Source organism: Chlorocebus sabaeus, chromosome 22 (genome assembly GCF_047675955.1).
Source record: "Chlorocebus sabaeus isolate Y175 chromosome 22, mChlSab1.0.hap1, whole genome shotgun sequence".
In the NCBI taxonomy this organism is placed as follows: Eukaryota; Metazoa; Chordata; class Mammalia; order Primates; family Cercopithecidae; genus Chlorocebus; species Chlorocebus sabaeus.
Genome location: NC_132925.1, coordinates 31649960 through 31673635, shown reverse-complemented (window position 1 = coordinate 31673635; position 23676 = coordinate 31649960). Strand labels below are relative to the sequence as shown.

Here is a 23676-nt window from a genome sequence, read left to right as displayed (position 1 = left end):
TGCCACAAAGGACATTTACTAGTAAGGAAGAGAAGTGAGCACCAGGATTTAAGGCAGCAAGGACAGACTTACTCTACCATTTTGTGCATACGCAGTCATAGTTATGACCAGAACTGTCCTCTATAAAGCTGCTAACCCTGAGCCTTCAAAGGAAAATATAAATACTAGTCTTTTAGCTGTACCACAAGCTAAAAGACTTCTCATTGGACAATGAGAACTCTTTTCCCGGATTGGTTCCATTGACGCTTTGTCCCTGGAGTCAGGAAGTACTTTGCCAGTAAGGGACTGCTTTTAAAGTTCTTTTGACATTAGACAATGCCTCTGGCCACTCAGAACTCCATTAGTTCAACACCAAAGGCATGAAAGTGGTCTACTTGCCCCCAAACACATCTCTAATTCTACCTTTAGATCGGGGGTCCTAAGGACCTTTCAGGTTCATTACGGTACCCTATGGAAAGCACTGTCAATGCTATGGTAGAGAACCCCGATAGAGAGAAAAACATAAAAGCCTGGAAGTATTACCCTGTTGACAATACCATCATTGTTACAGAAAAGGCCATGAAAGCCATGGAGCCCAAAATAATACATATCTGTTGGAGAAAACTGTGTCCAGATATTATATATGACTTCACAAAATTTACAACAGAGACAGCCAAGAAAATCACCAAAAAGACTGTGGATATGGCCAAAAAAAAAAAAAAAAGGGCAGTGGGTGAAGGGTTTCAAGATACAGGTCTTGAAGACATTCAAGTGCTAATACACCACACAAGAGGAATTAACAGAGGACAACTTAATAGAGAAAAGTGCTTCTAAACCACTGTCAGATGATGAAGAAGATGTAGAACAAGCAGTACCAGCAAACAAACTGACATCACACAATCTGGCAGAAGGGTTCCGATTATTCAAGACTGCTTTTGCCTTCTTTTACAACATGGACCCTTCTATGATACAGGCACTGAACTACAGCAAACGGATGAAGGAGGATTGGTCCCATAAAAAAAATTTTTAGAGAAATAAAAAAAGTAAAAAGTTTACTTTTTGTAAAGTTACATTTTACAAAAGGGCGTAAAGTCACACTAAGTGTGCCCGCCTCTCCCGCCTCCCCTTCTACCTCCTCCACTTCTGCCTCTGCCACCCCAGAGACATCAAGATCAGCTCCTCCTCTTCCTCCTCCTCAGCCTACTCAACATGAAGACGAAGAGGATGAAGACCTTCATAATGATCCACTTCCACTTAATAAATGGTAAATATAAGACTATACTTTCAGGTATCATTTCTATAGTTAATTACTAGAGAAGTTTCTCTGAACGTGTAGAGTACCAACTTCTATGCAAATAAACTAGAAAATCAAGAAGAAATGGATAAATTCCTGGACACATACACTCTCCCAAGACTAAACCAAGAAGAAATCGAACCCTGAATAGACCAATAACCAGTTCTGAAATTGAGGCAGCAATTAGTAGCCTACCAACCAAAAAAAGCCCAGGACCACAGCTGAATGCTACCAGAGGTACAAAGAGGAGCTGGTACCATTCCTTCTGAAACTATTCCAAACAATAGAAGAAGAGGAAATGCTCCCTAACTCATTTGATGAGGCCAGCATCATCCTGATACCAAAACCTGGCAGAGACACAACAAAAAAGGAAAATTTCAGGCCAATATCCCTAATGAATATCAATGTGAAAATCTTCAATAAAATACTGGCAAACCGAATCCAGCAGCATATCAAAAAGCTTATCCACCACGATCAAGTCAGCTTCATCCCTGGGATGCAAGGCTGGTTCAACATATGCAAATCAATAAACATAATCCATCACATAAACAGAACCAACAACAAAAACCACATGATTATCTCAATAGATGCAGAAAAGGCCTTCAACAAAATTCAATAGCCCTTCATGATAAAAACTCTCAATAAAATAGGCACTGATGGAACATATCTCAAAATAATAAGAGCTATTTATGACAAACTCACAGCCAACACCATACTAAATGGGCAAAAACTGGAAGCATTCCCTTTGAAAACCAGCACAAGACAACGATGCCTTCTCTCACCCTCCTATTCAACATAGTATTGGAAGTTCTGGCCAGAGCAATCAGGCAAGAGAAAGAAATAAAGGGTATTCAATCAGGAAAAGAGGAAGTCAAATTGTCTCTGTTTGCAGATGACATGATTGTATATTTAGAAAACCCCATCGTATCAGCCCAAAATCTCCTTAGGCTGGTAAGCAAGTTTAGCAAAGTCTCAGGATACAGAATCAATGTGCAAACATCACAAGCATTCCTATACACCAATAACAGACAAACAGAGAGCCAAATCATGAGTGAACACCCATTCACAATTGCTACAAAGAGAATAAAATACCTAGGAATACAACTTACAAGGGATGTGAAGAACCTCTTCAAGGAGAACTACAAACCACTGCTCAAAGAAATAAGAGACGACACGAAGAAATGGAAAAACATTCCATGCTAATGGATAGGAATAATCAATATCGTGAAAATGGCCATACTGCCCAAAGTAATTTATAGATTCAATGCTATCCCCATCAAGCTATCATTGACTTTATCCACAGAATTGGAAAAAACTACTTTAAATTTCATATAGAACCAAAAAAGAGCCTGCATAGCCAAGACGATCCTAAGCAAAAAGAACAAAGCTGGAGACATCATGCTACCTGACTTTAAACTATACTACAAGGCTACAGTAACCAAAACAGCATGGTACTAGTGTTAAAACAGATAGACCAATGGAACAGAACAGAGACCTCAGAAATAACGCCACCCATCTACAACCATCTGATCTTTGACAAATCTGACAAAAACAAGCAATGGGGAAAGGATTCCCTATTTAATAAATGGTGTTGGGAAAACTGGCTAGCCCTACACAGAAAGTTGAAACTGGATCCCTTCCTTACACCTCATACAAAAATTAACTCAAGATGGATTAAAGACTTAAACGTAAGACCTAAAACTATAAAAACGCTAGAAGAAAATCTAGGCAATACCATTCAGGACATAGGCATGAGCAAAGACTTCATGACTAAAACACACTAAAAGCAATAGCAACAAAAGTCAAAATTGACAAATGGCATCTGATTAAACTAAAGAGCTTCTGCACAGCAAAAGAAACTATCATCAGAGTGAACGGGCAACCTACAGAATGGGAGACAATTTGTGCAATCTATCCATCTGACAAAGAGCTAATATCCAGAATATACAAAGAACTTAAACAAATTTACAAGGAAAAAAAACCCTATCAGAAAGTGGACAAAGGATACGAACAGACACTTCTCAAAAGAACACATTCATGCAGCCAACAAACATATGAAAAAAAGCTCATTATCACTGGCCATTAGAGAAATGCAAATCAAAACAACAATGAGATACCATCTCACACTAGTTAGAAAGGCAATCATTAAAAAGTCAGTAAACAACAGATGTTGGAGAGGATGTGGAGAAATGGGAACACTTTTACACTGTTGGTGGGAATGGAAATTAGTTCAACCATTGTGGAAGACAGTGTGGTGATTTCTCAGGGATCTAGAACTAGAAATACCATTTGACCCAGCAATCCCATTACTGGATATATACTCAAGGATTATAAATCATTCTACTATAAAGACATATGCAAACATATGTTTATTGCAGCACTTCACAATAACAAAGACTTGGAACCAACTCAAATGCCCATCAATGATAGACTGGATAAAGAAAATGTGGCACATATACACCATGGAATACTATGCAGCCTTAAAACAGGATGAGTTCATGTCCTTTGCAGGGACATGGATGAAGCTGGAAACCATCATTCTCAGCAAACTAACACAAGAACAGAAAACCAAACACTGCATGTTCTCATTCATAAGTGGTAGCTGATCAATGAGAACACGTGGACATGGACAGGGGAACACCACACACCAGGGCCTCCCAAGGGGTGGGGGGCTACAGGCAGGATAGCATTAGGAGAAATGCTTAATGTAGATGATGGGTTGATAGGTGCAGCAAACCTCCATGGCACGTGTATACCTATGTAACAAACCTGCACCTTCTGCACATGTATCCCAGAACTTAAAGTATAATAAAAACAAATAAATAAAGTTTTCAAGGTTTCTCCATGTTTTAGCATTTTAGAAAATACATTTTCTCTCCCTTGTGAACATCTTAATAACCTTTTCTCTAAATTACTTTATTATAAGAATATAGTCTATCATACATATAAAATATGTGTTATTTTGTATTAAAATATGTGTTAATTGGCTTTGTTATTAGTAAGGCTTCTGGTCAATGGTAAACTAACAGTAGTTAAGTTCTGGAGGAGTAAAAAGTTATATGCAGATTTTCAATTTAGCAGGGTGTCAGTGTTCTTAACCGCCGAGTTGCTCAACAGTCAACTGTACATACACCCAACCATACACACAGGTAGGGATCAAGCCAAAATCCTGGGAATCAACATTGGTCTCCTCTGTCACTAGCAACCCCTTCCTCATTTTACCCATCAATAAATCCTACCAACACTGTCCTTAAAACATATTCTGAATCTGATCATTTCTTAGCATTTCCACGGTGGCCTCTCTAGTACAAGCCAGTATCTTCTTTTGCCTCCTCAATATGCCTATTCTTCCACAACAATAATAACAATAACAATGGACTGGAAGAAACCATACCAAAAAAATCAGTAGTGATTTTATTTGCATGGTAGTTTTACCAATGACTTTTAACTTACCTCTCTCATACTAGTTCATATTTTCTACATTTTATATACTTGGACTGTTTTGACAAGCAGGAAAAAGAACTCACCATAAAATACTAGAATATGTAGCAGCACTTCATTTTAAAACTGATTAAACATTTTCTTTTTTTCTTTTTTATTTTTTTGAGACAGTTTCGCTCTGTTGCCCAGGCTGGAGTGCAATGGTGAGATCTCGACTCACTGCATCCTCCGCCTCCCAGGTTCAAGCGATTCTCCTGCCTCAGCCTCCCCAGTAGCTAGGATTACAGGTGTGTGCCACCATGCCTGGCTAATTTTTGTATTTTTAGTAGAAACAGGGTTTCACCATGTTGGCCAAGCTGGTCTCTAACTCCTGACCTCAAGTGATCCATCTGTCTCGGCCTCCCAAAGTGCTGAGATTATAGGTGTGAGCCACTGTGGCCAATTAAACATTTTAAGTTGATTTTTCCTTAGCTCTTGCCCAATTTTCAAGCCAGATACTAACTTTTCCAAAAAAGGTTAAAGAACTTCTTCGCCAGGGACGGTGCCTCACGCCTACAATCCCAGCACTCTGGGAGGCCCGGGCAGGCAGATCACCTAATGTCAGGAGTTCGAGACCAGTATGACCAACATGGAGAAACCCCATCTCTACTAAAAATACAAAAAATTAGCCAGATGTGGTGGTGCATGCCTGTAACCCCAGCTACTCGGAAGGCTGAGGCAGGAGAATCACCTGAATCCGGGAGGCGGAGGTTGTGGTGAGCTGAGATTGTTCCATTGCACTCCAGCCTGGGCAACAAGCAAAACTCCACCTCAAAAAAAAAAAAAAAAAGTCTTGATCAGACTAATTAATATATAAATACTGAAGACTGCAACCTTTTTCCCAACTCTTCTAAATGACTCTGGCAAAAAACATTAATCACACGTATTTATCTGTTCCACTCTATGCATCTGAAAAACTAAAAAATCAAACACTTCCCTGATACGAATAAAGCTAACAGAATTTTTATAAAAAAGTCTCTAGATGTTTGCTGAATAATAGCTAAGATAATATTAACATTGTTTTGTAGAATGTAGCTACATTACTTCCATATTTGAGTAGTTCTGTTCACTGTACAGGGAAAAAAATAAAAAATCTCAACGGGTAGTTTTAGGCACTTCATTCATTAAATTCATGCCTACTGTTTATCAGACATCTACTTAGCAGGCATTAGTGTTACTCACTAACATTCCAGTTCTTCTTCTTTCAGGAACATAGTGAGGTTGCTCTTCCTTGTCTCTGTGAGGTTAGGTGTGGCTACGTCCCTTGCTTTGATCAATGAAATATGAGAGAAAGTAATGTGCCAGTTCCAAGCTGAAGCATCATGAGTCAGAGCATGGTTCACCATTTCCCACTCCCCTGCTAAGACAACTAGCCTCCATTCAGGCTTGCGGAGGCTTTGTTAGCCCACACTCCTGAATGAGGACAACATGGAATGAGGTCCTTGTCAACCCAAGATTGTCTGCGGCCACTGAGATTTGGGGTTTCTTTGTTACTATGAGGATGCTAATCTTCATTAAGTGCCTAGTGTAAATCAGGTCCTGAGCTAGGCATTGGGAGACATATGGTAAGAGATATCATTTCTTGCCTTTACATAGCTTAGAGTCCAAAGGGAAAAACATACTTATGAACAAATAATTGCTATGCATTCCTTAATGGAGAGAATTGGTGGACAGGAAAAGGAACATGCAGTGGGGCGAATAGAGGGAGAGCGGTAGTTTTGAGGAGGTTACAGTATAAAGAAATGGCAAACAAGCCCACTGAAGGAAAGGGAATCTGACAGGTATTATTCAATAGTAGCATAAAGCCACTTGCACACCTAAAATTCTGGGAGTTAAAGGATGTAAACAAACTTCCAAGCCCCTATGAGGTCAGACCACTGGCACATCCAACAAACATTCTATCTCTGATAGAATTAAAGCAAAATCCATAGAGGAAAAATCATTAGTTTCTATAACACCATTTTTTAAAATCTAGGACTGTAAGTCTCCTGGGATGAACTATATTTAATAATCGTGTATTTCTTACTCATGGTTATCTAAATCCTTTTCCATCCCCACCACCATGTAAGATATGCCCTCCTGGGTCCAAGCAGCATGCCTCCCCTAAAAGTGATTTAACTTGGACAGTAATCCTGCCGGTGTTTAAGCGTGGCTACAAAAAAATCTCTGAGAGGTTAGAATAGGCACGAATTAACGCCAGTTAGTAAGAAAGACTTTGCTTTGAAAGAAATACATACAAAATGGGAAACAGAACTAAGTTAAGAGTATTCCCATAATATGCAGACACAGCAACCCAGAAAGCAAGCCAGGGCAGATGTCACTAAGCAGAATAAAAAGCTAAGCACTTACACCCAAACTGCATTTTAAATATTTACTCCAACGTAAAGAATTGAAGGGTTTAATACCTCTTGTCAAAATGAATACTCAAAGGTTTGGCTTTTGACTCAGCAGTATAAGATACTGATGTTACTTTTTAGATGATAAAATACATTAATATACTCGAATCTGTTTGTAGTTGGAAATGCTACTTAACCACCTGACTAAAATATCATGAAACTCTGTCCCCTCTCTATTTGGGCTAAAGAAACTATAGAGTATTAAACTACAATACAGATTCCCTACTACCCCAGAAAGTGCCACCACTTCTCCCCCTCTCCATCATACACTTTTTCTAAAAACCAATAACTATGATTACCAAAGCAGACTGGTTGGCCAAACAAAATATAACAGCAGAATTTTCCAAAGTAGTGTTGGCTGAAAGATCAGCTTTACAAACTCTAGGGAAGCAACAAGCAGGATATTTGCAAATAATAAACCATATCTTAGAAACAGCCATGCACCATTTCTTCTTGGCCATGCATATCTGTAGAGGAAAGTTACAGATGATTGGGATAGCAGGATATTCCAGAGAAAATTTAAAGGGATATTCGTGTTTGTTACCCCATTTTTTTTTTTTTTTTTTTTTTTAGTTCAAGCGTATTGGTCCTGTTTAGGATGTGTAAAAGGTTGTGCATTTAGAGACTTACCATCAGATACAAATATGGAATCCATTCATTTTCCTGAGGCTTAGTTTACCTGCCACAGCTGAATGCACATGTATATTTGTTTCAAATTGATTTCTCTTAACCTTCAAATCAATTCAACTCAAAAGGTACAGAATAATTCCGATGGGTGACTTTTCTGACCCCATGAGGGACAACAATGGTTACTGATAGCTCTTGCCTTCCCTACTTCCAAAGTGCCCTTTTCATTTTAGGTGTGAGCAGGCCTAACCCCATTAGAAACTCCTAGGAAATGTGGACCAGTCATCAATCATGTACTCTGAATGTGGATTAGGGTGTGGGCAAGGAGAGAAGAGGCAGGAGGATGAAGAACACAGTGAAAGAGTTTGGTTTTAATTCCCTAGGCAATGAGAGTGGGAGGAGCATGATTGTACACATCAGAGATTGCAGCTGAATGTAGAGGAAGAAAGCAGAGTTAAGAGTTAGGATGGTGGGAGGTGAAGGAGAGCACACAAGAGGCATTGCCAAGGTGACAACATGAAGGAGGGAAGTGGGGAAGGGAGGTCTGTGTTAACATGTGTAAGAGAGGAGGCAAAGAAGATGCCAAAGTTTACAGCCTGTTTTCTTGATCTATGCTGATGTGTTTGTTTTGGGTTTCCTGTATATTTTACGTAAACAAAAAAGAGGTCTCAGTGAAACTATACAATCCCTGCATTATGTTACTGTGGAAGGAAAACAGTCCCAAAGGCCTTAATGGCTACATGCCTTATTACATGCGTATCCTCAGAATGGGCTAGGAGAAGCGAATGCATCTGGTGCCCATCTGAGAGAAAAGACAACACCGGGAAGTCTAAACAGGAAAGAAATTAATATATGTCAAAATGTTTGTGTTTACTTTCCAATCCATTAATTAAATCCCCCCAGTGCCCTTGTTATTTTATCACCTGAAACCTACTACATCACCTCATTAGAAAATGCCAAGAAGTCATGAAGAGATCGCTGGAAGGTACCCACAGAAAATCACAATACTTTTTCTCTGGAAAATAAAATTACCTGAAAAATCAAATTAAGAATCATTTTTAAAAGTTCTTTGGGAGATTCTTTTCTCTTTGGTACAATTCTGGTATCTGTTTTGAAATAAAATTCTCCAGCTTCATTATATCAGATAGCACCAGAATGAAGCTGACCCCTCAAACTATAAACCAGGAACAGTGAATTTATGATACTGTAGGGATCAGAGTTCCAAGATAATGAAAACACACCGAAGGAACAAAGGTTTTTTTTTAATTTTTTTGTTTGTTTTTTGTTTTTGTTTGTTTGTTTGTTTGACAGGGTCTGTCACCCAGGGTGGAGTGCAGTGGCACAATCTTGCCTCACTGCAACCTCCGCCTCCCAGGCTCAAGCCATTCTCCCACTTCAGCGCCCCCAGTAGCTGGGACTACAAGCATAAGCCACTAAATCTGGCTAATTTTTTTTTTTACTTTTTGTAGAAATGGGTTTTTGCCATGTTGCTCAGGTTGGTCTTTAAACTCCTGGGTTCAAGTAATCCACCTGCCTTGGCCTCCCAAAAGTGCTAGGATTACAGGCGTGAGCCACCATGCCGGGCCAAGAACAAAGTTTTAAAAGCAAAGAAACAAATTTAAATGTCTGTTGTGTTGTATTGTGCTGTGTTGTGTTAGAGAAGAGGGACTTCAAGTCTGGCCTATATAAATGCAATTATCTAGGTAATTTACACCAAGTGAGTATAGAGAATCCCCAAATTATACAACATATTACTTGTCATTTCACACTGTCATATAAAGACACTGCTTAGGATCATCCAATCAATATAGTAGGAATTAATGGAAGAGGGACCGACTGCAAGAGCAAGTGATAGAAAACTGTAAATCATTTCATATTGTTGAGAAAATGCGGACAGATTTAGATTACAGAAGCAAATTCAGGAAAACTCATTTCAAAAAAAAAATTAGGGTGTGGGTCAAAATTTCCACTTTATAACAAAGTTTGAGTCTACACCCATGCCCTGCAAGAGCCATGGAACAGAGACCCTGACTCGGAGTCCATATTTTGTGGCAGACAGTGGTTGATGTCTGGTGTTCAAAGCTCTCCCCACACACTGGTGGTCCACAGGCTGGTCTCTTTCAGCACTGATGTTTACAATAAAATGATGTTATGAATAAAGCATGCACTGATGACATGTAATTGAATTCAGACATCAGCTTAGAGCAGTACTTCAGAAGCAGTGCCATTCTTTACATGAATTCTGTGGGGGTATTTCTGTGGCCACCAATGGCAGCAGATGGGGCCTGAGGGGAAGCTTTTAGAGGATTGAAGGGAAAAACAAATCTAGTTCAACCTGAAACTCCAAGCTTTACAATGGACAACAATGGACACAAAAACTTGTCTCTTTTTCCACTAATCCCAACATCAAAACACAAGGAAGAGGGAGCTAATTATTAGAAGCTCCAGAAACAACCACTTCCTAGCAATATTCTCATTTCAAAAGTCAAAAAGCAGCCTATTTTCCTCATCCTCTGTTCTCCAAACACCATCCTCAGTTAAACCTTTAGTCCCTTCAACTCCCCCTCTGCAAATAGACCTAGCTACTTCACAAATATTTCCTTTCATTCTTATATCCTCCTCAACCTCCTCTATCTCTGCAAACAAGCCTCACCTGTCCACATATCCCCAAACCCATCTGCAAACACCCCCCTCTAAGCAAATAGCCCCAGATCCTCTCCTTTCAATGCCATTCCCGACAGTTTCTGCAGCCATCCATAACCCTGGATCTTCCCACTATCTCAATATGTCTCCTTAGAACTTCCTCTTCTCCCACTCACTCATCCTGGCTTTCTAATCTCTGTTCCTTTAAAACTCTTCCTCCACACACAAGATTTTATATTCCACAGCAGAGAGAGAAAAAAGCCTGTTTGTTAGTAGGCATAGTCCCCTTATTGTTCTGTTTTGCAAATAAACACAGAAGCAAATGGATTCCAACTCCTCTTCCTTTGCACCATGTTCTTTGTCACTCAAAGACCTGCCTGTTTGAACAAAATAATTATTACCCACTAGATACATGTAGGTAGGTGGATAATCTCTAAGGAGGATGTTTACAATTATCAAAAAGATCCAAAAAAGCAGTTCCACAGGAAGAAATGTATTTTAATGGTAAAATAAGGAGGCTTGTTTATTCTTTCAGAATGAGCCTATTACAACAGGCAGCTGTAAATCCTAATGTGTGTAGACACGCACAAGTACATATACACTCACAGAGACAGACACACATGCTGTCCACATGCCTACAGTGGCCTAAAACACACAAAGGCTTTTTGTGACTGCCAATGGGGACTCTTCAGAATTCAGACAACAAGACACAGCCTCAGAATTCACCAGGTGCTGGGAGTGATGTGTGGCAGGGCTGGAGAGAAAGGTGGGGGTCACTGGGGACCAGAATGTGGCTGCGATGTCTCAGGACACTGATTACACGGTTGCTTTCTTGCTTTTCTTTTCCTTTATTTTTCCTTTTTCTTTTCTTTCTTTCTTTCTTTTTTTTTTTGAACTTTTACTTTATCATATTCTAAAGACATCTAAAAGAAGTAAGGAAGACCATTAGGGAAAGAACAAAAGACTCAAATGATGCTACAGGAGGGAAAAGGGGCCCAGAAGAAAGTGGAGAGTGATAGGGGATAATGAGAACATTAAGTGCAGATGGAAGGAGTAGAGCACAATATAAAAGAAGTTCCAGCTTCTTCCTGTTAAAATAAAAGAGTGTAACCCCAGGCTACCATTCCCTTCTGTTATCCCTAGCTGTACTGAAGACTGAGCTCTGTCAAAAAAGAAGAAAAAAAAAATTCCAGATGGTATTCGAAGGTTCCTAAAAGTAATCACAATCAACAGCAATAACCATATTTCAAATGAGGATCTTCATCTCCTGTGAGCAGGCTATTTTTAAATCAGTTCACATAGTTTTACATTAGGAATTCTTAGAAATCTTATAGGTCTCTTAGTAAGGAGGGTAAGCCATCAATCATAGGGATTTTTAAAAAAGTTTTGTGCTAGTCCCTTGAGTAAGACTAGTCTGTAGGAACTTTAAAATGTTCTTTAGACTCTGCAAGTAATTTAGCTGCATGTTCCCTGTGATAACTCTCTTCAACCAGTGAGGAGGACAGGTTGGAGGAGGACAGAAAGCAGAAGCAACCTCAGTAAACTTTTGAGTCATTAGTTTTCTCACACTTGCAAAATTCCTTTCTTTTACATAAATCATCAAGATGTGCTTTTTATCAATTAGACTCACATTTGTGTTAAAGCAGCTTTAGCAATATTTAAAGAAGAGACACTGTCAATAAGTATTGAAGTATATATATATATATATAAAAATTCAGCTCAACACAAATTCAAAGTATGCTGTCTCTGATTATAGAAAATATAAGAGAATAATATGGTTTAAAAAAAAAAAACCAGAGATGCAATTACCTAATTCTAAAATATGGGAAAGTCCCCAGTGGTGGGAGGGGGGTGGAGGAAGACTCATGAATAATCAAATGGCAAGAGAAAAACAAAAAAAAAACAAGAGGAAGAGAGAAATATTCTCTATTAAAGACACTGAGGGGACATACCAATTAAATGCAATGTGTGGACATGGTTTTGGATCCTGTTTGGAACAAACCATCTGTTTTTTAAAATGTATGAAGCTAGGCAAGGTGGCTCAGGCTCATAATCCCAGCACTTCAGGAGACTGAGGCATGAGGATTGCTTGAGCCCTGGAGTTTGAGACCAGACTGACCAACACAGCAAGACCCCATCTCTACAAAAATTTAAAAAATTAGCCAGGCATGATGGTGCATGCCTGTAGTTCCAGCTACTCAGGAGGCAGAGGCAGAGGCAGAGGCAAAGGTAGAGGCAGGTGGATCACTTGAGCCCAGGAGGTCAAGGCTGCAGTGAGCTATGATCATGCCACTGCATTCCAGCCTGGGTAACGCAGCAAGATCCTGTAATTTTTTTTTTTTTTAGTATATGCTGGGAGCAGTAGCTCAGGCCTATAATTCCAGCACTCTAGGAGGCCGAGGCAGGCAGATCACTTGAGCCCAGGACTTCGAGACCAGCTTGGGTAACATGGCGAGACCCCATCTCTACAAAATACACAAAAATTAGCCAGGCATGGTGGCACAAGCCTGCAGTCCCAGCTACTGGGAAGGCTGAGGTGAGAGGATCACTTGAACCCAAGAGACCAAGGCTACAGTAAGCCAAGATCGTGCCACTATACTCCAGCCTGGGTGACAGAGCAAGATCCTGTCTCAAAAAAATTAAAATTAAAAAAAGACATACGAGACAATCAGAGAATTTGAGACTGGAAAATAGATGATAATGCTGTGATTTTTAAGTGTGATGATGATATATCTTAAAAATACTCTTAGAGTTACATTGTAAATTATGAATGAAATACAATGATGTTTAGAATCTGCTTTACAACAATGCATGTTTTGGGGTAAAATGAGATTTACAAATGAAACAAGATTAGCATGTATAAATAATTGTTGAAGCTGGGTGATAGGTACATGGATCTTTATTATTTTATTATTATTTTAGTGTATATGTAAATTTTTGTGTAGTTTAATATATTTCATAGTATCTTTTTAAAAAGCTACAAGCATTCTGCAAGTCAACATCAAATAAAATGTATATACTGACTCAAAAATTATAGTAGCTGACTTTACAAAGAAGGTTGGGGTCATATCACTGGCTCCTAGCTGATTTTTTTTTTTTTTTTTTAAGTATAAAATACTAACTCTTTATCATACTGAATTAAGTTCCTAAAAACTGATACATGTATTTTTAAGTACCTGGGAGAAGTTTGAAAGCAAATACATTTTCAAGAAAACAAGTAAGCAGGCCATCACATTTAAGATATTCGCAAGATAATGTTAGGTGGGGTAGCTAAGTTTCACCACTGTGTGCCCAAATAATGATTTCGTCATAAAGTTGACACGTAAAAGCATTCATAAAAACTGTCAAACCCTCCATATCAAGAATTTCAGCCTCAATTAAAAGGTTAAAATACACACACACACACACGCACACACACAAACACACACACCCCTTAGAAATGTATGTGAAGGAAGAGACTAACATACTTCGAATATTTTACAGTTCCGTTACTGCTTCTCTGAAACTGGAGGAGATCTTTAGGTCAAGTTCTTCATAGAATCCTAACCAAGGATTCTGACCAAGTCCCCCGTAAAGCTGGAAGGGTCTTCCTTTATTATGTGATCACCCAGTGACGAGGAGAATCATGGGATAACTCGGAGGTCCTGACTTCTGTGTGTACTGTACTTCAGATACTCTTCTTGAACCACAGGAGTGCTACAGGAAAAAGCACCCTCTGATCCTTTGATCTCAAAGCTAATTTCAAGCAAGATAATTATCAACCTGGGGATCATATGTGGATAAAGATGCTCTCTCGACCCTGAAACCACCTCCGTGGACTTGAACTGGAAGCTGACGAGAGTGTATGGGAGGGAAACTCTCCGATCTTGCCGCCATCCTGCCCCATCCCACACTACTCATCAAAAGACACTCCCTTAAGAGTAATACTCAATTTTTCCAAAGTAACATTCCCCAGACCTATATACTTGCTGGAATTACCATTCCCTAACCCAAGATTTATGAACTGGGAATAGTCATAGTATAAACAGGCTCACAAGAGGTGGAACAAACACAGGTCAACCACGTCTTCCATGTTTGTAATGCATTTCGCTTTAAATCAAAAACTGAGCGGGTGCAGCCGGGCTTGGTGGCTTATGCCTGTAATTCCAGCACCCTGTGATGCTGAGGTGGGCGGATCACCAGAGGTCAGGAGTTTGAGACCAGCCTGGCCAATATGGCGAAACCCCATCACTACTAAAAGTACAAAAATTAGCTGGATGTGGTGGTGCACACCTGTAATCCCAGCTACTCGGGAGGTTAAGGAAGGAGAATCACTTGAACCTGGGAGGCCGAGGTTGCAGTGAGCTGAATCGTGCCACTGTACTCCAGCCTGGGTGACAGAGCAAGACTGTCTCAAAAAAAAAAAAAACAAAAAAAAATTGAGTGGGTGGGGTAAATTTCTAAAATATTGTAAAGTAAAAATAGTAATTATGATAATATCATATCTTCATTACTTAGCAGTTAAGTATGCTGAATGAGTATTATAAGACACTCACTTTTTCCCTTCCATGCTATCTGCCTTTTGACCACTTATTGCTTGAAAGAAGGGAAATCACTTAAACAAGTCGAGATAAATAAACAATTGACTAAGTTTAATTTAATTTTAATCAGTACTGCCTTTTATAACTCTGGCCAAAAGATCTAATAAAGGAAATGGTTACATTAGGATGTTATTTTTATTTCAGTGGCCAATCTAGTAGAAAGAACACTGGATAGGCCGCCAGGGAAGTGAGTCGGAAGATCCATCCTAGTTCTGGTTCTGCTAACAGAACTAAGATCTGGAGCACGTCAATTCGCCTGTCTTCATTTTGCTTTAGCAGGAGTTTCTCCATATTCAAAATGGTGAGGGTGAATTACATGTTCTTTCTGCTCCAACTTTCTGGACTCCCACAGATACTGGTTAAACAACACAGGAGTGCTCATTATATAATGCAGGAAATGGAAATGACCACAGAACAGAAATAGTTTTAGTGATAAGGTGGCAGCTACCTAATTGGGAAAAGATTTCACCGGCACTGTTGCCCATGACATTCCAAAGGCATGGTAAATTGTTTCAGCATAACATAGTGGGGAAAAGGCCTGGTCAGAGTTATGTTAATGTAATATAATATGGGTATTTGATTCAGCATGATGCATAAGAAAGGTTTTGTCTGCATTCCCATGGCTTGCAGTTTCCTTAATAAATCTTAAACTGTTTTTGAAAAGCTACTTCTGCAATGACGTAAGCAGTGAGGCAGCCAGATATCACTTCTCAATCCCCTCTGAATATCTCTTGGCTGTGCAGCACTATTCACACTGGGTCTGCACTGGTCAAAAGAATGTAGGAGCTGGGTTTCCTTTGCTTTTATCTTTCCTTGTTTTAGTAGTAGAGTGGTCAAGAAAGAAATCTTGGAAAAACTCTTGTAATCTTTAACTTTTTTGCTATTTCATAGGCTAGTTCCATGAACATACTGCCATCTAGGGCAGTCACATGCAATGTGCAAACAAAACATTCTAAGATGATCAACACCAATCCCCACTGAATTAGCAGTAAGTCTCAGAAAAAGCTGACCTGGCTTACGGCCATCGATAAATAGTGGCATATACAATATTTTCTTTCCTTTTAATTTGTAAAGTAAGGAAAGGCACGTCATCTAATAAAATCAGCCCAACACACTAAACAAATATCTTCTGTAAAAGTCCTCTCAAAAACTTTTTGACTAACTAACCCTGTTACTCTGTATCTTATTAGTCTTTGTATAGCAATTATCTACAATCTCTAGGTTTCCCACACATCAGTAAAATGATTTTTACACTTGGGTTTCTCTTATTGAGCACTAGTTGCTATAGACAACAATCTTGCCTTTAAAGCAGATACAGCACGAAGCTTCTTTTCTGCAATGTCTAAGAAACATCCTTAAACGTCATGAAAACAACTGTAAGCAAATTAACTCCCGGAAGGTTCAAATTCCTAGATGAAAGTAGAGATAAGTTCTGCCTGGCTAAATGTTTACTTTGACGGGATTTGAAAACCTGAGCTACCAATTTTGGTTTTATTTATTTTCAAAAGACAAGTTACTTTAATCAAATCCCAATAAATATTTTTAACCAACAGTTATTTTTTAAAAAATTATTCCTGTCTCCTCTCCCATCATCTGAAAACAGTAACAAGAATGGCCAGATAAAAGGTGATGATGAAAAGACTGCTACACCTCTTTTGTGTAGTACCTGCAGGGGGGCAGATCCCTTAAAAGGGCCATCACTCTTGAGTCATTTCTAAATATATTACTATGTACTTGGCTTTGAGGTACACCCGTTGGCTAGCTGTCAAAATGATAAGAAACTATCTTAACACTTTCAGAGGTTTTATGTCTTCCACCAAAGGCACACTAAAAACTTTCCCACATGGCCAGAACCTGTCAGATTTGAGTATTAGATAAAATAACTACCACAGCAGGACCACCTGGCACCCAGAACTAGAATCCATAATCATGAGCCTAATGGTTAATCATAGCAATGTAAACAGGAGAGTACACATGTGTGTAATTAATCAGGCTATGGTGTACAACTTTTCTGATAATCAAAAACTCATTGAGATAACTCCTTTCTATAAACAGAGCCATTCACAAATACCATGCTTTTTAAACTCTCCCAAGTAATTAACAATAACTTTCTTTACTATCATTTTCTTTCCCATTAGGTAAACACATGGAATGGTAGAGACTGTGGGTACAAGAGAAAGTGCAATAGAACAGGAGGCTTGCAGATTCTGCTGCTATCTAACCCAGTTAGTTGGTTGGAGGGAAAAGATTCAGATAAGAGGATTTCTAAGGTTCCTTTTACCCCCAGAGTTATTTTGTTCTACATGCTGAAAGAATAGCTAAGCTTGAATTGTCTTCTGATTCTTAATCCTAGTTCTATGCAATTGAATTTATATTAGATATCCCCTCATCAGCTTATGAATTTGAATTTTCCCCACAATTTCCCCAACGCTTGCTCATTTCCATATGTGCCAAGTGTTTTTTTTCTTCCATACTCAGGAGGACTCTGTTATTCTCCCTTCTGTCCAAGCCAGCCCTATCCATTCATGTACTCTACTCTTAACCCATAAGGCAGGGAGGGACAGAAAATCTCAAATGTTCTGTTTTGTACCTGGATTCAAAAGCAACATCTGCTATGTCTATGGAACCATCTGTTGCCCACTTTGCCACGGAAAGGACGGTGCAGGCATCAGAAGTGGAGTGTCACAGGTCGTATAATGGAATTACCCCTTTCTGGGACTGGGGCACCCAGGCATGTGCCCCTCACTCTCTATGGCTAATGCCGCCCCTCCCCCATCAAAGCATGTATTTATTTTCTCACAGGGAATGGTGCTTTGAAACTTTCATACAAGGTCAGGTCCAGTGTGTTTTGGTTTTGGTTCCCATTTGCCTGAATCTCTATTTAAAATTTTTTAACACCTGGGTTGTACCTAGAACTTTGTCTGCCTGCCGTTAGCTCACTTGAGACCTTATGAGTCCTAAAGTTCTGAGTGTCTCAGTTTTTTCCATCTATAAAAAGAAGGGGTAGAAATTAAGTGATCTCTGAGGCTCCCTTGTGCTCTACTGCTCCCAAATCCCATGACTTTAATCCAACTCAAAGTTGTCAATGAACACAAGTTCCTGGACCTCTATGGTATATTAAGACTCTAAATGGCAAGGGCAAAAGAATCTGCTACCTACAAAACGGCTTCTGTGATAAGGGTCTCTTGTTTAACACAGTTAAACAAGTTTCTTGAGGATCCAAATTAGATTAAGATCCCTAATCCTGTTAACCTACTCCCCCAGGCAATACTCTAGTGCAGGGCTTGGGGCTGCATAATTGTTTTTGTGTCCGGTACATGGCAGGATGCTGAACCGCATCCCAGGCCTCTACCCACTATATGGCAGTAGCACTCTACTCCTGTCAGTGGTTACCACCAAAAATACCTTGCCAATATCCCCTGGGGGCCAAAATCCCCTCTCCCATTGAGAACCACAGCTCCAATGTACGTCAGGACTTTAAGATGACGCACATCACTTCGGTGTTTTTGTTTCAAAAGAGTGACATTTACACAATCAACAATTAAGTACACCAAGACTTTACAGATAGATTTATAAGGCACAGGTACTTCACCTAGAAAATATACAAAGCCACTATCACTGTAAGCCATCCACAGCACTATAGCACTGCCTCCCTGCTAAGGGTTGAAAATTAGGATATACAGTCATAACGTTAACTACTCTTTTAAAAACATTTAAAAGGAGACCGGGTGTGGTAGCTCATGCCTGTAATCCCAGCACTTTGGGAGGCCCAGGCAGGCGGATCACCTGAGGTCAAGAGTTTGAGACCAGCCTGACCAACATGGCAAAACCCTGTCACTACTAAAAATACAAAAATTAGCCAGGCGTGGTGGCGGGCGCCTGTAATCCCAGCTACTTGGGAGGCCGAGACAGGAAAATGGCTTGAACCAAGGAGGCAAAAGTCGCAGTGAGCCGAGGTAACTTCTCCAATGCACTCCAGAGTCAACTCTTGCTTACAGACCTCAAAATGGAGCTTTGAAGAAAATAGTGAAAACTAGAGGTTGGTTAATCACTTTGGCTTATTTTGTCCTCTCTTGCACACACGCACAAACACACAGGGTAAATAAAATGTTTCTGGAAAGGCTGCTAACGAATTTCAGCTTGGTCACAGTTCTTGAAGATAGGAGTGAGCAAGCTCTTAGTCCAATTTCCTAAATATCTTTTCCTCCCCATTTCAAACAGGGATCCAGGCGACACCCATGGCAGTCGATCTCAACACCAAAAGAACAGCAGCTGCCAGCTGCATACAACAGATTGAGGCCTGCAAATTGACTGAAATGATGACTACTCTTAACCAGACATCTCATTTTTCCACTTGTGACAGGCTGAGATCTGCAAACCTCTGGGTCTCAGGAGGTGAAGGCTACATTAGCCAACTAAGAGCAAAAACTCAACTCTTCCTTGTCATTAAAGCATTTGCCAGTTATAAATGGTTTGGAGACTTTACAGAATTTAAGTACATGTAATGTTTAAATTTCCCTATTAAATGTAAGAGGCAAAGAAAATCCTTCTAAATAACTAAGCAGAGGATATGAAAGGGGAGCCAAGAATAGGCACAACTGTTACTTTTCAAAGAACCTTCGCTCTTTATTCAAACAAATATTTACACAATTGAAGGCAACGGCAAGGGAGATATAGCCATTCAGTGAAAATAGTGGGCAACTCTAACGGTTTATTTATCCCAAATCCGACTGTTCTGTTGCTATCCTACCAGGAACCAAGAATTCAAGTGTTCACAGGGCAAAAGTTTAACCTTCTGAAACTGTGGACCTCATTTAGATCTCTCCCGGCCGAATTCAAACGTTAGAATCCCAGAGACATATCTCGAACGCCCAAATTAAACCAAACTAGGAAGCTTAAAATTACACGTCCAAAATTTGAAAATCTACATCTGTAACTTACACGTTCATATTACGAAGGGAAATGTGGCTGACAAATATTTACACTAAAAAGACTCCACATTTTTATGCCTCGTCTAGTTACACTCCCAGCTGTGCCTGGCTATGACTAGCTGTGCATTCTAGAGCTCTTTAGAGCTACTTCAGAGTTGCAGGATAAAGATTTCTAGGGAAGAGGGCAGGGCCAGGCGCCCGGAGAATTTCCAGCCACGGGCTAGTTTACCAAGAGAAAGAGCTGCGGGCGTCTCTCCCTCTTTTACATAAGAAAGGTAAGTGAGGAACCGCGAAGCAGTTTGACTTCCCAAGCTCTTTCAAACAGGAAACCCCAACCCTGGGAGGGACAGCCGGTCAGCCTTTTAATTTCCTGGTGGTGGCGGGAGTTAGCTAGGTCCTCGGCGCTTTAATAAGTGATGACTGCTAGGGCTAAGTTATTAAACGAACCAGCAAACAATTCAGCTGCGCCTCCGCCGCGCAGGGCGCTGGAGAAACAGAGGGTTAAAATACTCCCCAAGCCTTCCAGCTGCTATCTCTAGGGGTGCCTAGACGGCCACACTATAAACTTTCAGGGGGGTCAAAGGCCAAATCGGAATCAGCCGCTCTTGGCTGTTAAAGCTCGTGAGGTTCACTCCTGAAAGAAAGTGGAACTAGAAGCGCAGCCAGCCAAATATTTGAGGGGAGGGAGTCTTCTCTGAATCCCGCGCCCTACACCAACCAGCAGCGGACCTTCTCTTTCTCAGGGAGCTCTCCCAAGGATCCCCATCCCTCTTGCCATGTGCATTCCAGAGTTGTTGGAAAAAGTTGCCCCCAGTTCCCCCACATCCTGCCTGTTTCCTACAATCACTCTGGAAGCATCTCCCCTACCAGACATTCCCTCCGCGGGATCCCCTCAACCCCCCGAGAGTCATGCACAACGGGGTTCGTCACCCCCCCACCCCCACCCAGCTGCGCAGCCTGGGCACTGCCGACCCAGCCTGGGCTTTTGTCCCTACAGCCTGTAAAGAAGCAAAGAAACTTTGCGCCCGCGGAGCCCACTCACCGTCTCATCTTTCCTCCAAACCGCCGCTCTACGCTGGCGCCACCGCCCTAGCGCCAGGCCCTTGCCCCCGCCTACCCGGTCTCAGTCCGTGAGCCCGCCGGCCGCTCCGCACTCGCGGTGATCAGTCAGCGCGCCCCTCCTCGGCCCGGGCAGCCACTGCCTCCTCTCCGCCCCCAACCCTCCGCAGCGCAACCGGCGGCAACCAACTCGGGCGCGGGGGAGGCAGTGTCCCCGGGGCGCACTCCTGGCACACGGAGTCGGCGCCACCCCCTCCTTCCGGGCGACCGCCGCCGCCTCCTCACCTGGCCATCGGTGTGGCCCGTTCCTGGCGGCGAGAGAAGGCAGGCTCGCTCCTTGCGCCACGCCACACCGTCGGGCTCCCCTCGGGCCGTAATGGTGGGCTCCGTGCGGCTGGGTCCGGCACCCCTGACCCCCTTTGTAACCACCGCGGCGCGCACCCAGGGAGTTCGAGCAACGAAGTTGGTGACCTACCCTGCTCCCAGGCAGTTTGCTGTTGGGGCTTTCACGGCTGCTGGAAGGGCCTGACTTTTTGCCCCATCACTGGGCGCCAGCTTCTCAAAGCTACGTTCACAGCAACGCAGTAGGGACTTTTGTAGCAGGCTTTTTTTAAGAGCTGAAAGAAGGGCGGGAGGGTTTACGTCCTCGGGTGATGATTTCCTCAACCGACAGCGAAGTATCTATTGGGAAACTCCAGGTGACCGCACCTCCTTCTGACAGTTCGCCCCGGGGCAAGTTTACCAGATGCGTCAGAAAGCAGGTTTGCAAAATCCTCAGAGAACAGCCTCAGCTAAGGACGAGGATCAGAAGGGTTTTAAACTCATTCTGATTTCCTTGCAATCACATCTCTTGAAAGTTTTAGTATTTTCCCCAATATTTTTCTGAGTTGCTATAACCAATGAAAACAATGCTGATGTAGATGTTCACCAGCCAATGCTTTATTGGAAGTCAACGAATGAGACCGAGGGTGGCCCATAATCGATCTCGGCACGCGGAAATGTGAACCTCTTCCAAGGTCTGGGCGAGTCTCTAGAGTTACACAGAAGAAGGACATTGGCCCTCGAGAATCTCACACCAGCAAAGAGGAGCACAACGAAGTGCAAATTACTTATGATCATTGTGGCTTTGGGCAAGTTGATGTAGCTCCCAGCAACAATTTCTTCACCTAGAGTGCAGCAATAAACGATACTGATGCTGCTAATAAGCTTCTGAATAATATATGCAAAGTACCTGACACCATGAGCATAACTCAGTATACTGTCACTGAAGAAATAGCTTATTTAATGCACTTTTCATATGTGCAAGTAAAAGTTTGACTTTTAATTTTAGGGAGAGCCTTACCTACGGAAAACCTTTTTAAAAATTTTTTTTAAAATTATACTTTAAGTTCTGGGATACATGTGCAGAACGTTCAGGTATATTACATAGGTATACATGTGCCATGGTGGTTTGCTGCACCCATCAGCCCTTCATCTAGGTTTTAAACCCCACATGCATTAGGTATTTGTCCTAATGCTCTCCTTCCCCTTGTTCCCCATCCCCCAACAGGCCTCGGTGTGTGATGTTCCCCTCCCTGTGTCCATATGTTCTCATTGTTCAACTCCCACTTATGATGAGAACATTCGGTGTTTGGTTTTCTGTTCCTGGGTTAGTTTGCTGAGAATGATGGTTTCCAGCATCATCCATGTCCCTGCAAAGGACATGAACTCATTCTTTTTTATGGCTGCATGGTATTCCATGGTGTATATGTGCCACATTTTCTTTATCATTGATGGGTATTTCGGTTGGTTCCAAGTCTTTGCTATTGTGAACAGTGCTGCAATGAACATACGTTTGTATGTGCCTTTATAGTAGAATGATTTATAATTCTATGGATATATACCCAGTAATGGGATTGCTGGGCCAAATGGTATTTCTAGTTCTAGATCCCTGAGGAATCGCCACACTGTCTTCCACAATGGTTGAACTAACTTACACTCCCACCAACAGTGTAAAAGTGTTCCCATTTCTCCACATCCTCTCCAGCATCTGTTGTTTCCTGACTTTTTAATGATCACCATTCTAACTGGTGTGAGAATGGTATCTCATTGTGGTTTTGATTTGCATTTCTCTAATGACCAGTGATGATGAGCATTTTTTCATATGTTTGTTAGGAATGTCTGGTTTTTCAGAGGAATTTTTTCCCCTGTCCTGAGTTTTTACCCTGCAGAAGCATACATACACTCACCAATCCAACAGTTAAACAGTTAAGTGCTCCAGCAATGTTCTTTTCTCACCCACGTCATCTCTTTCCTCCTCTTTTTTGGATCATCCCCATGAACATAACATCATTTTATTTCCTTTACCCTGGAATTTTTTTCTTTTCTCTTTTTTTTTTTTTTTTTTTTTTTTTTTGAGACAGGGTCTCACTTTGTCACCCAGGCAGGAGTGCAATGGCATGATCATAGCTTACTGCAGCCTTAACCTCATTGCAGCCTGAACCTCCCACTTCAGCCTCCATGAGGTGCAGACCACCATACCCAGCTAATATTGAATGTTTTGCAGAGATGGGGTTTCACCACATTGCCCAGACTGTTCTTGAACTCCTGGACTCAAGCAATCTGCCCACCTCCGCCTCCCTAAGTGTTGGGATGACAGGCGTGAGCCATTGTGCCCGGCCTCCTACTTCCCCTTTATCACTTACTTA

General features: G+C 41.2%; 1 protein-coding gene and 1 pseudogene across 9 annotated transcripts in view; one reads left to right on the top strand and one right to left on the bottom strand.

The window, feature by feature from the left end:
* PHLDB2 (pleckstrin homology like domain family B member 2) overlaps positions 1-23676 on the bottom strand; it is a 235325-nt gene that overhangs the window by 95868 nt on the left and 115781 nt on the right. Inside the window, exon 1 of one of the 9 annotated variants that reach the window (XM_038003299.2) lies at positions 21465-21658. The exons of 5 other annotated variants lie outside the window; for them this stretch is intronic. The gene's annotated coding sequence lies outside the window, so the exon portion shown is untranslated. Of the gene's footprint in view, positions 1-20972; positions 21165-21274; positions 21428-21464; positions 21659-23676 lie in introns of those variants that run through there. 3 more of the 9 variants (XM_038003300.2, XM_038003301.2, XM_038003298.2) reach the window with 3 other exon arrangements.
* On the top strand, positions 1252-1362 carry LOC119626133 (small nucleolar RNA U3; annotated as a pseudogene).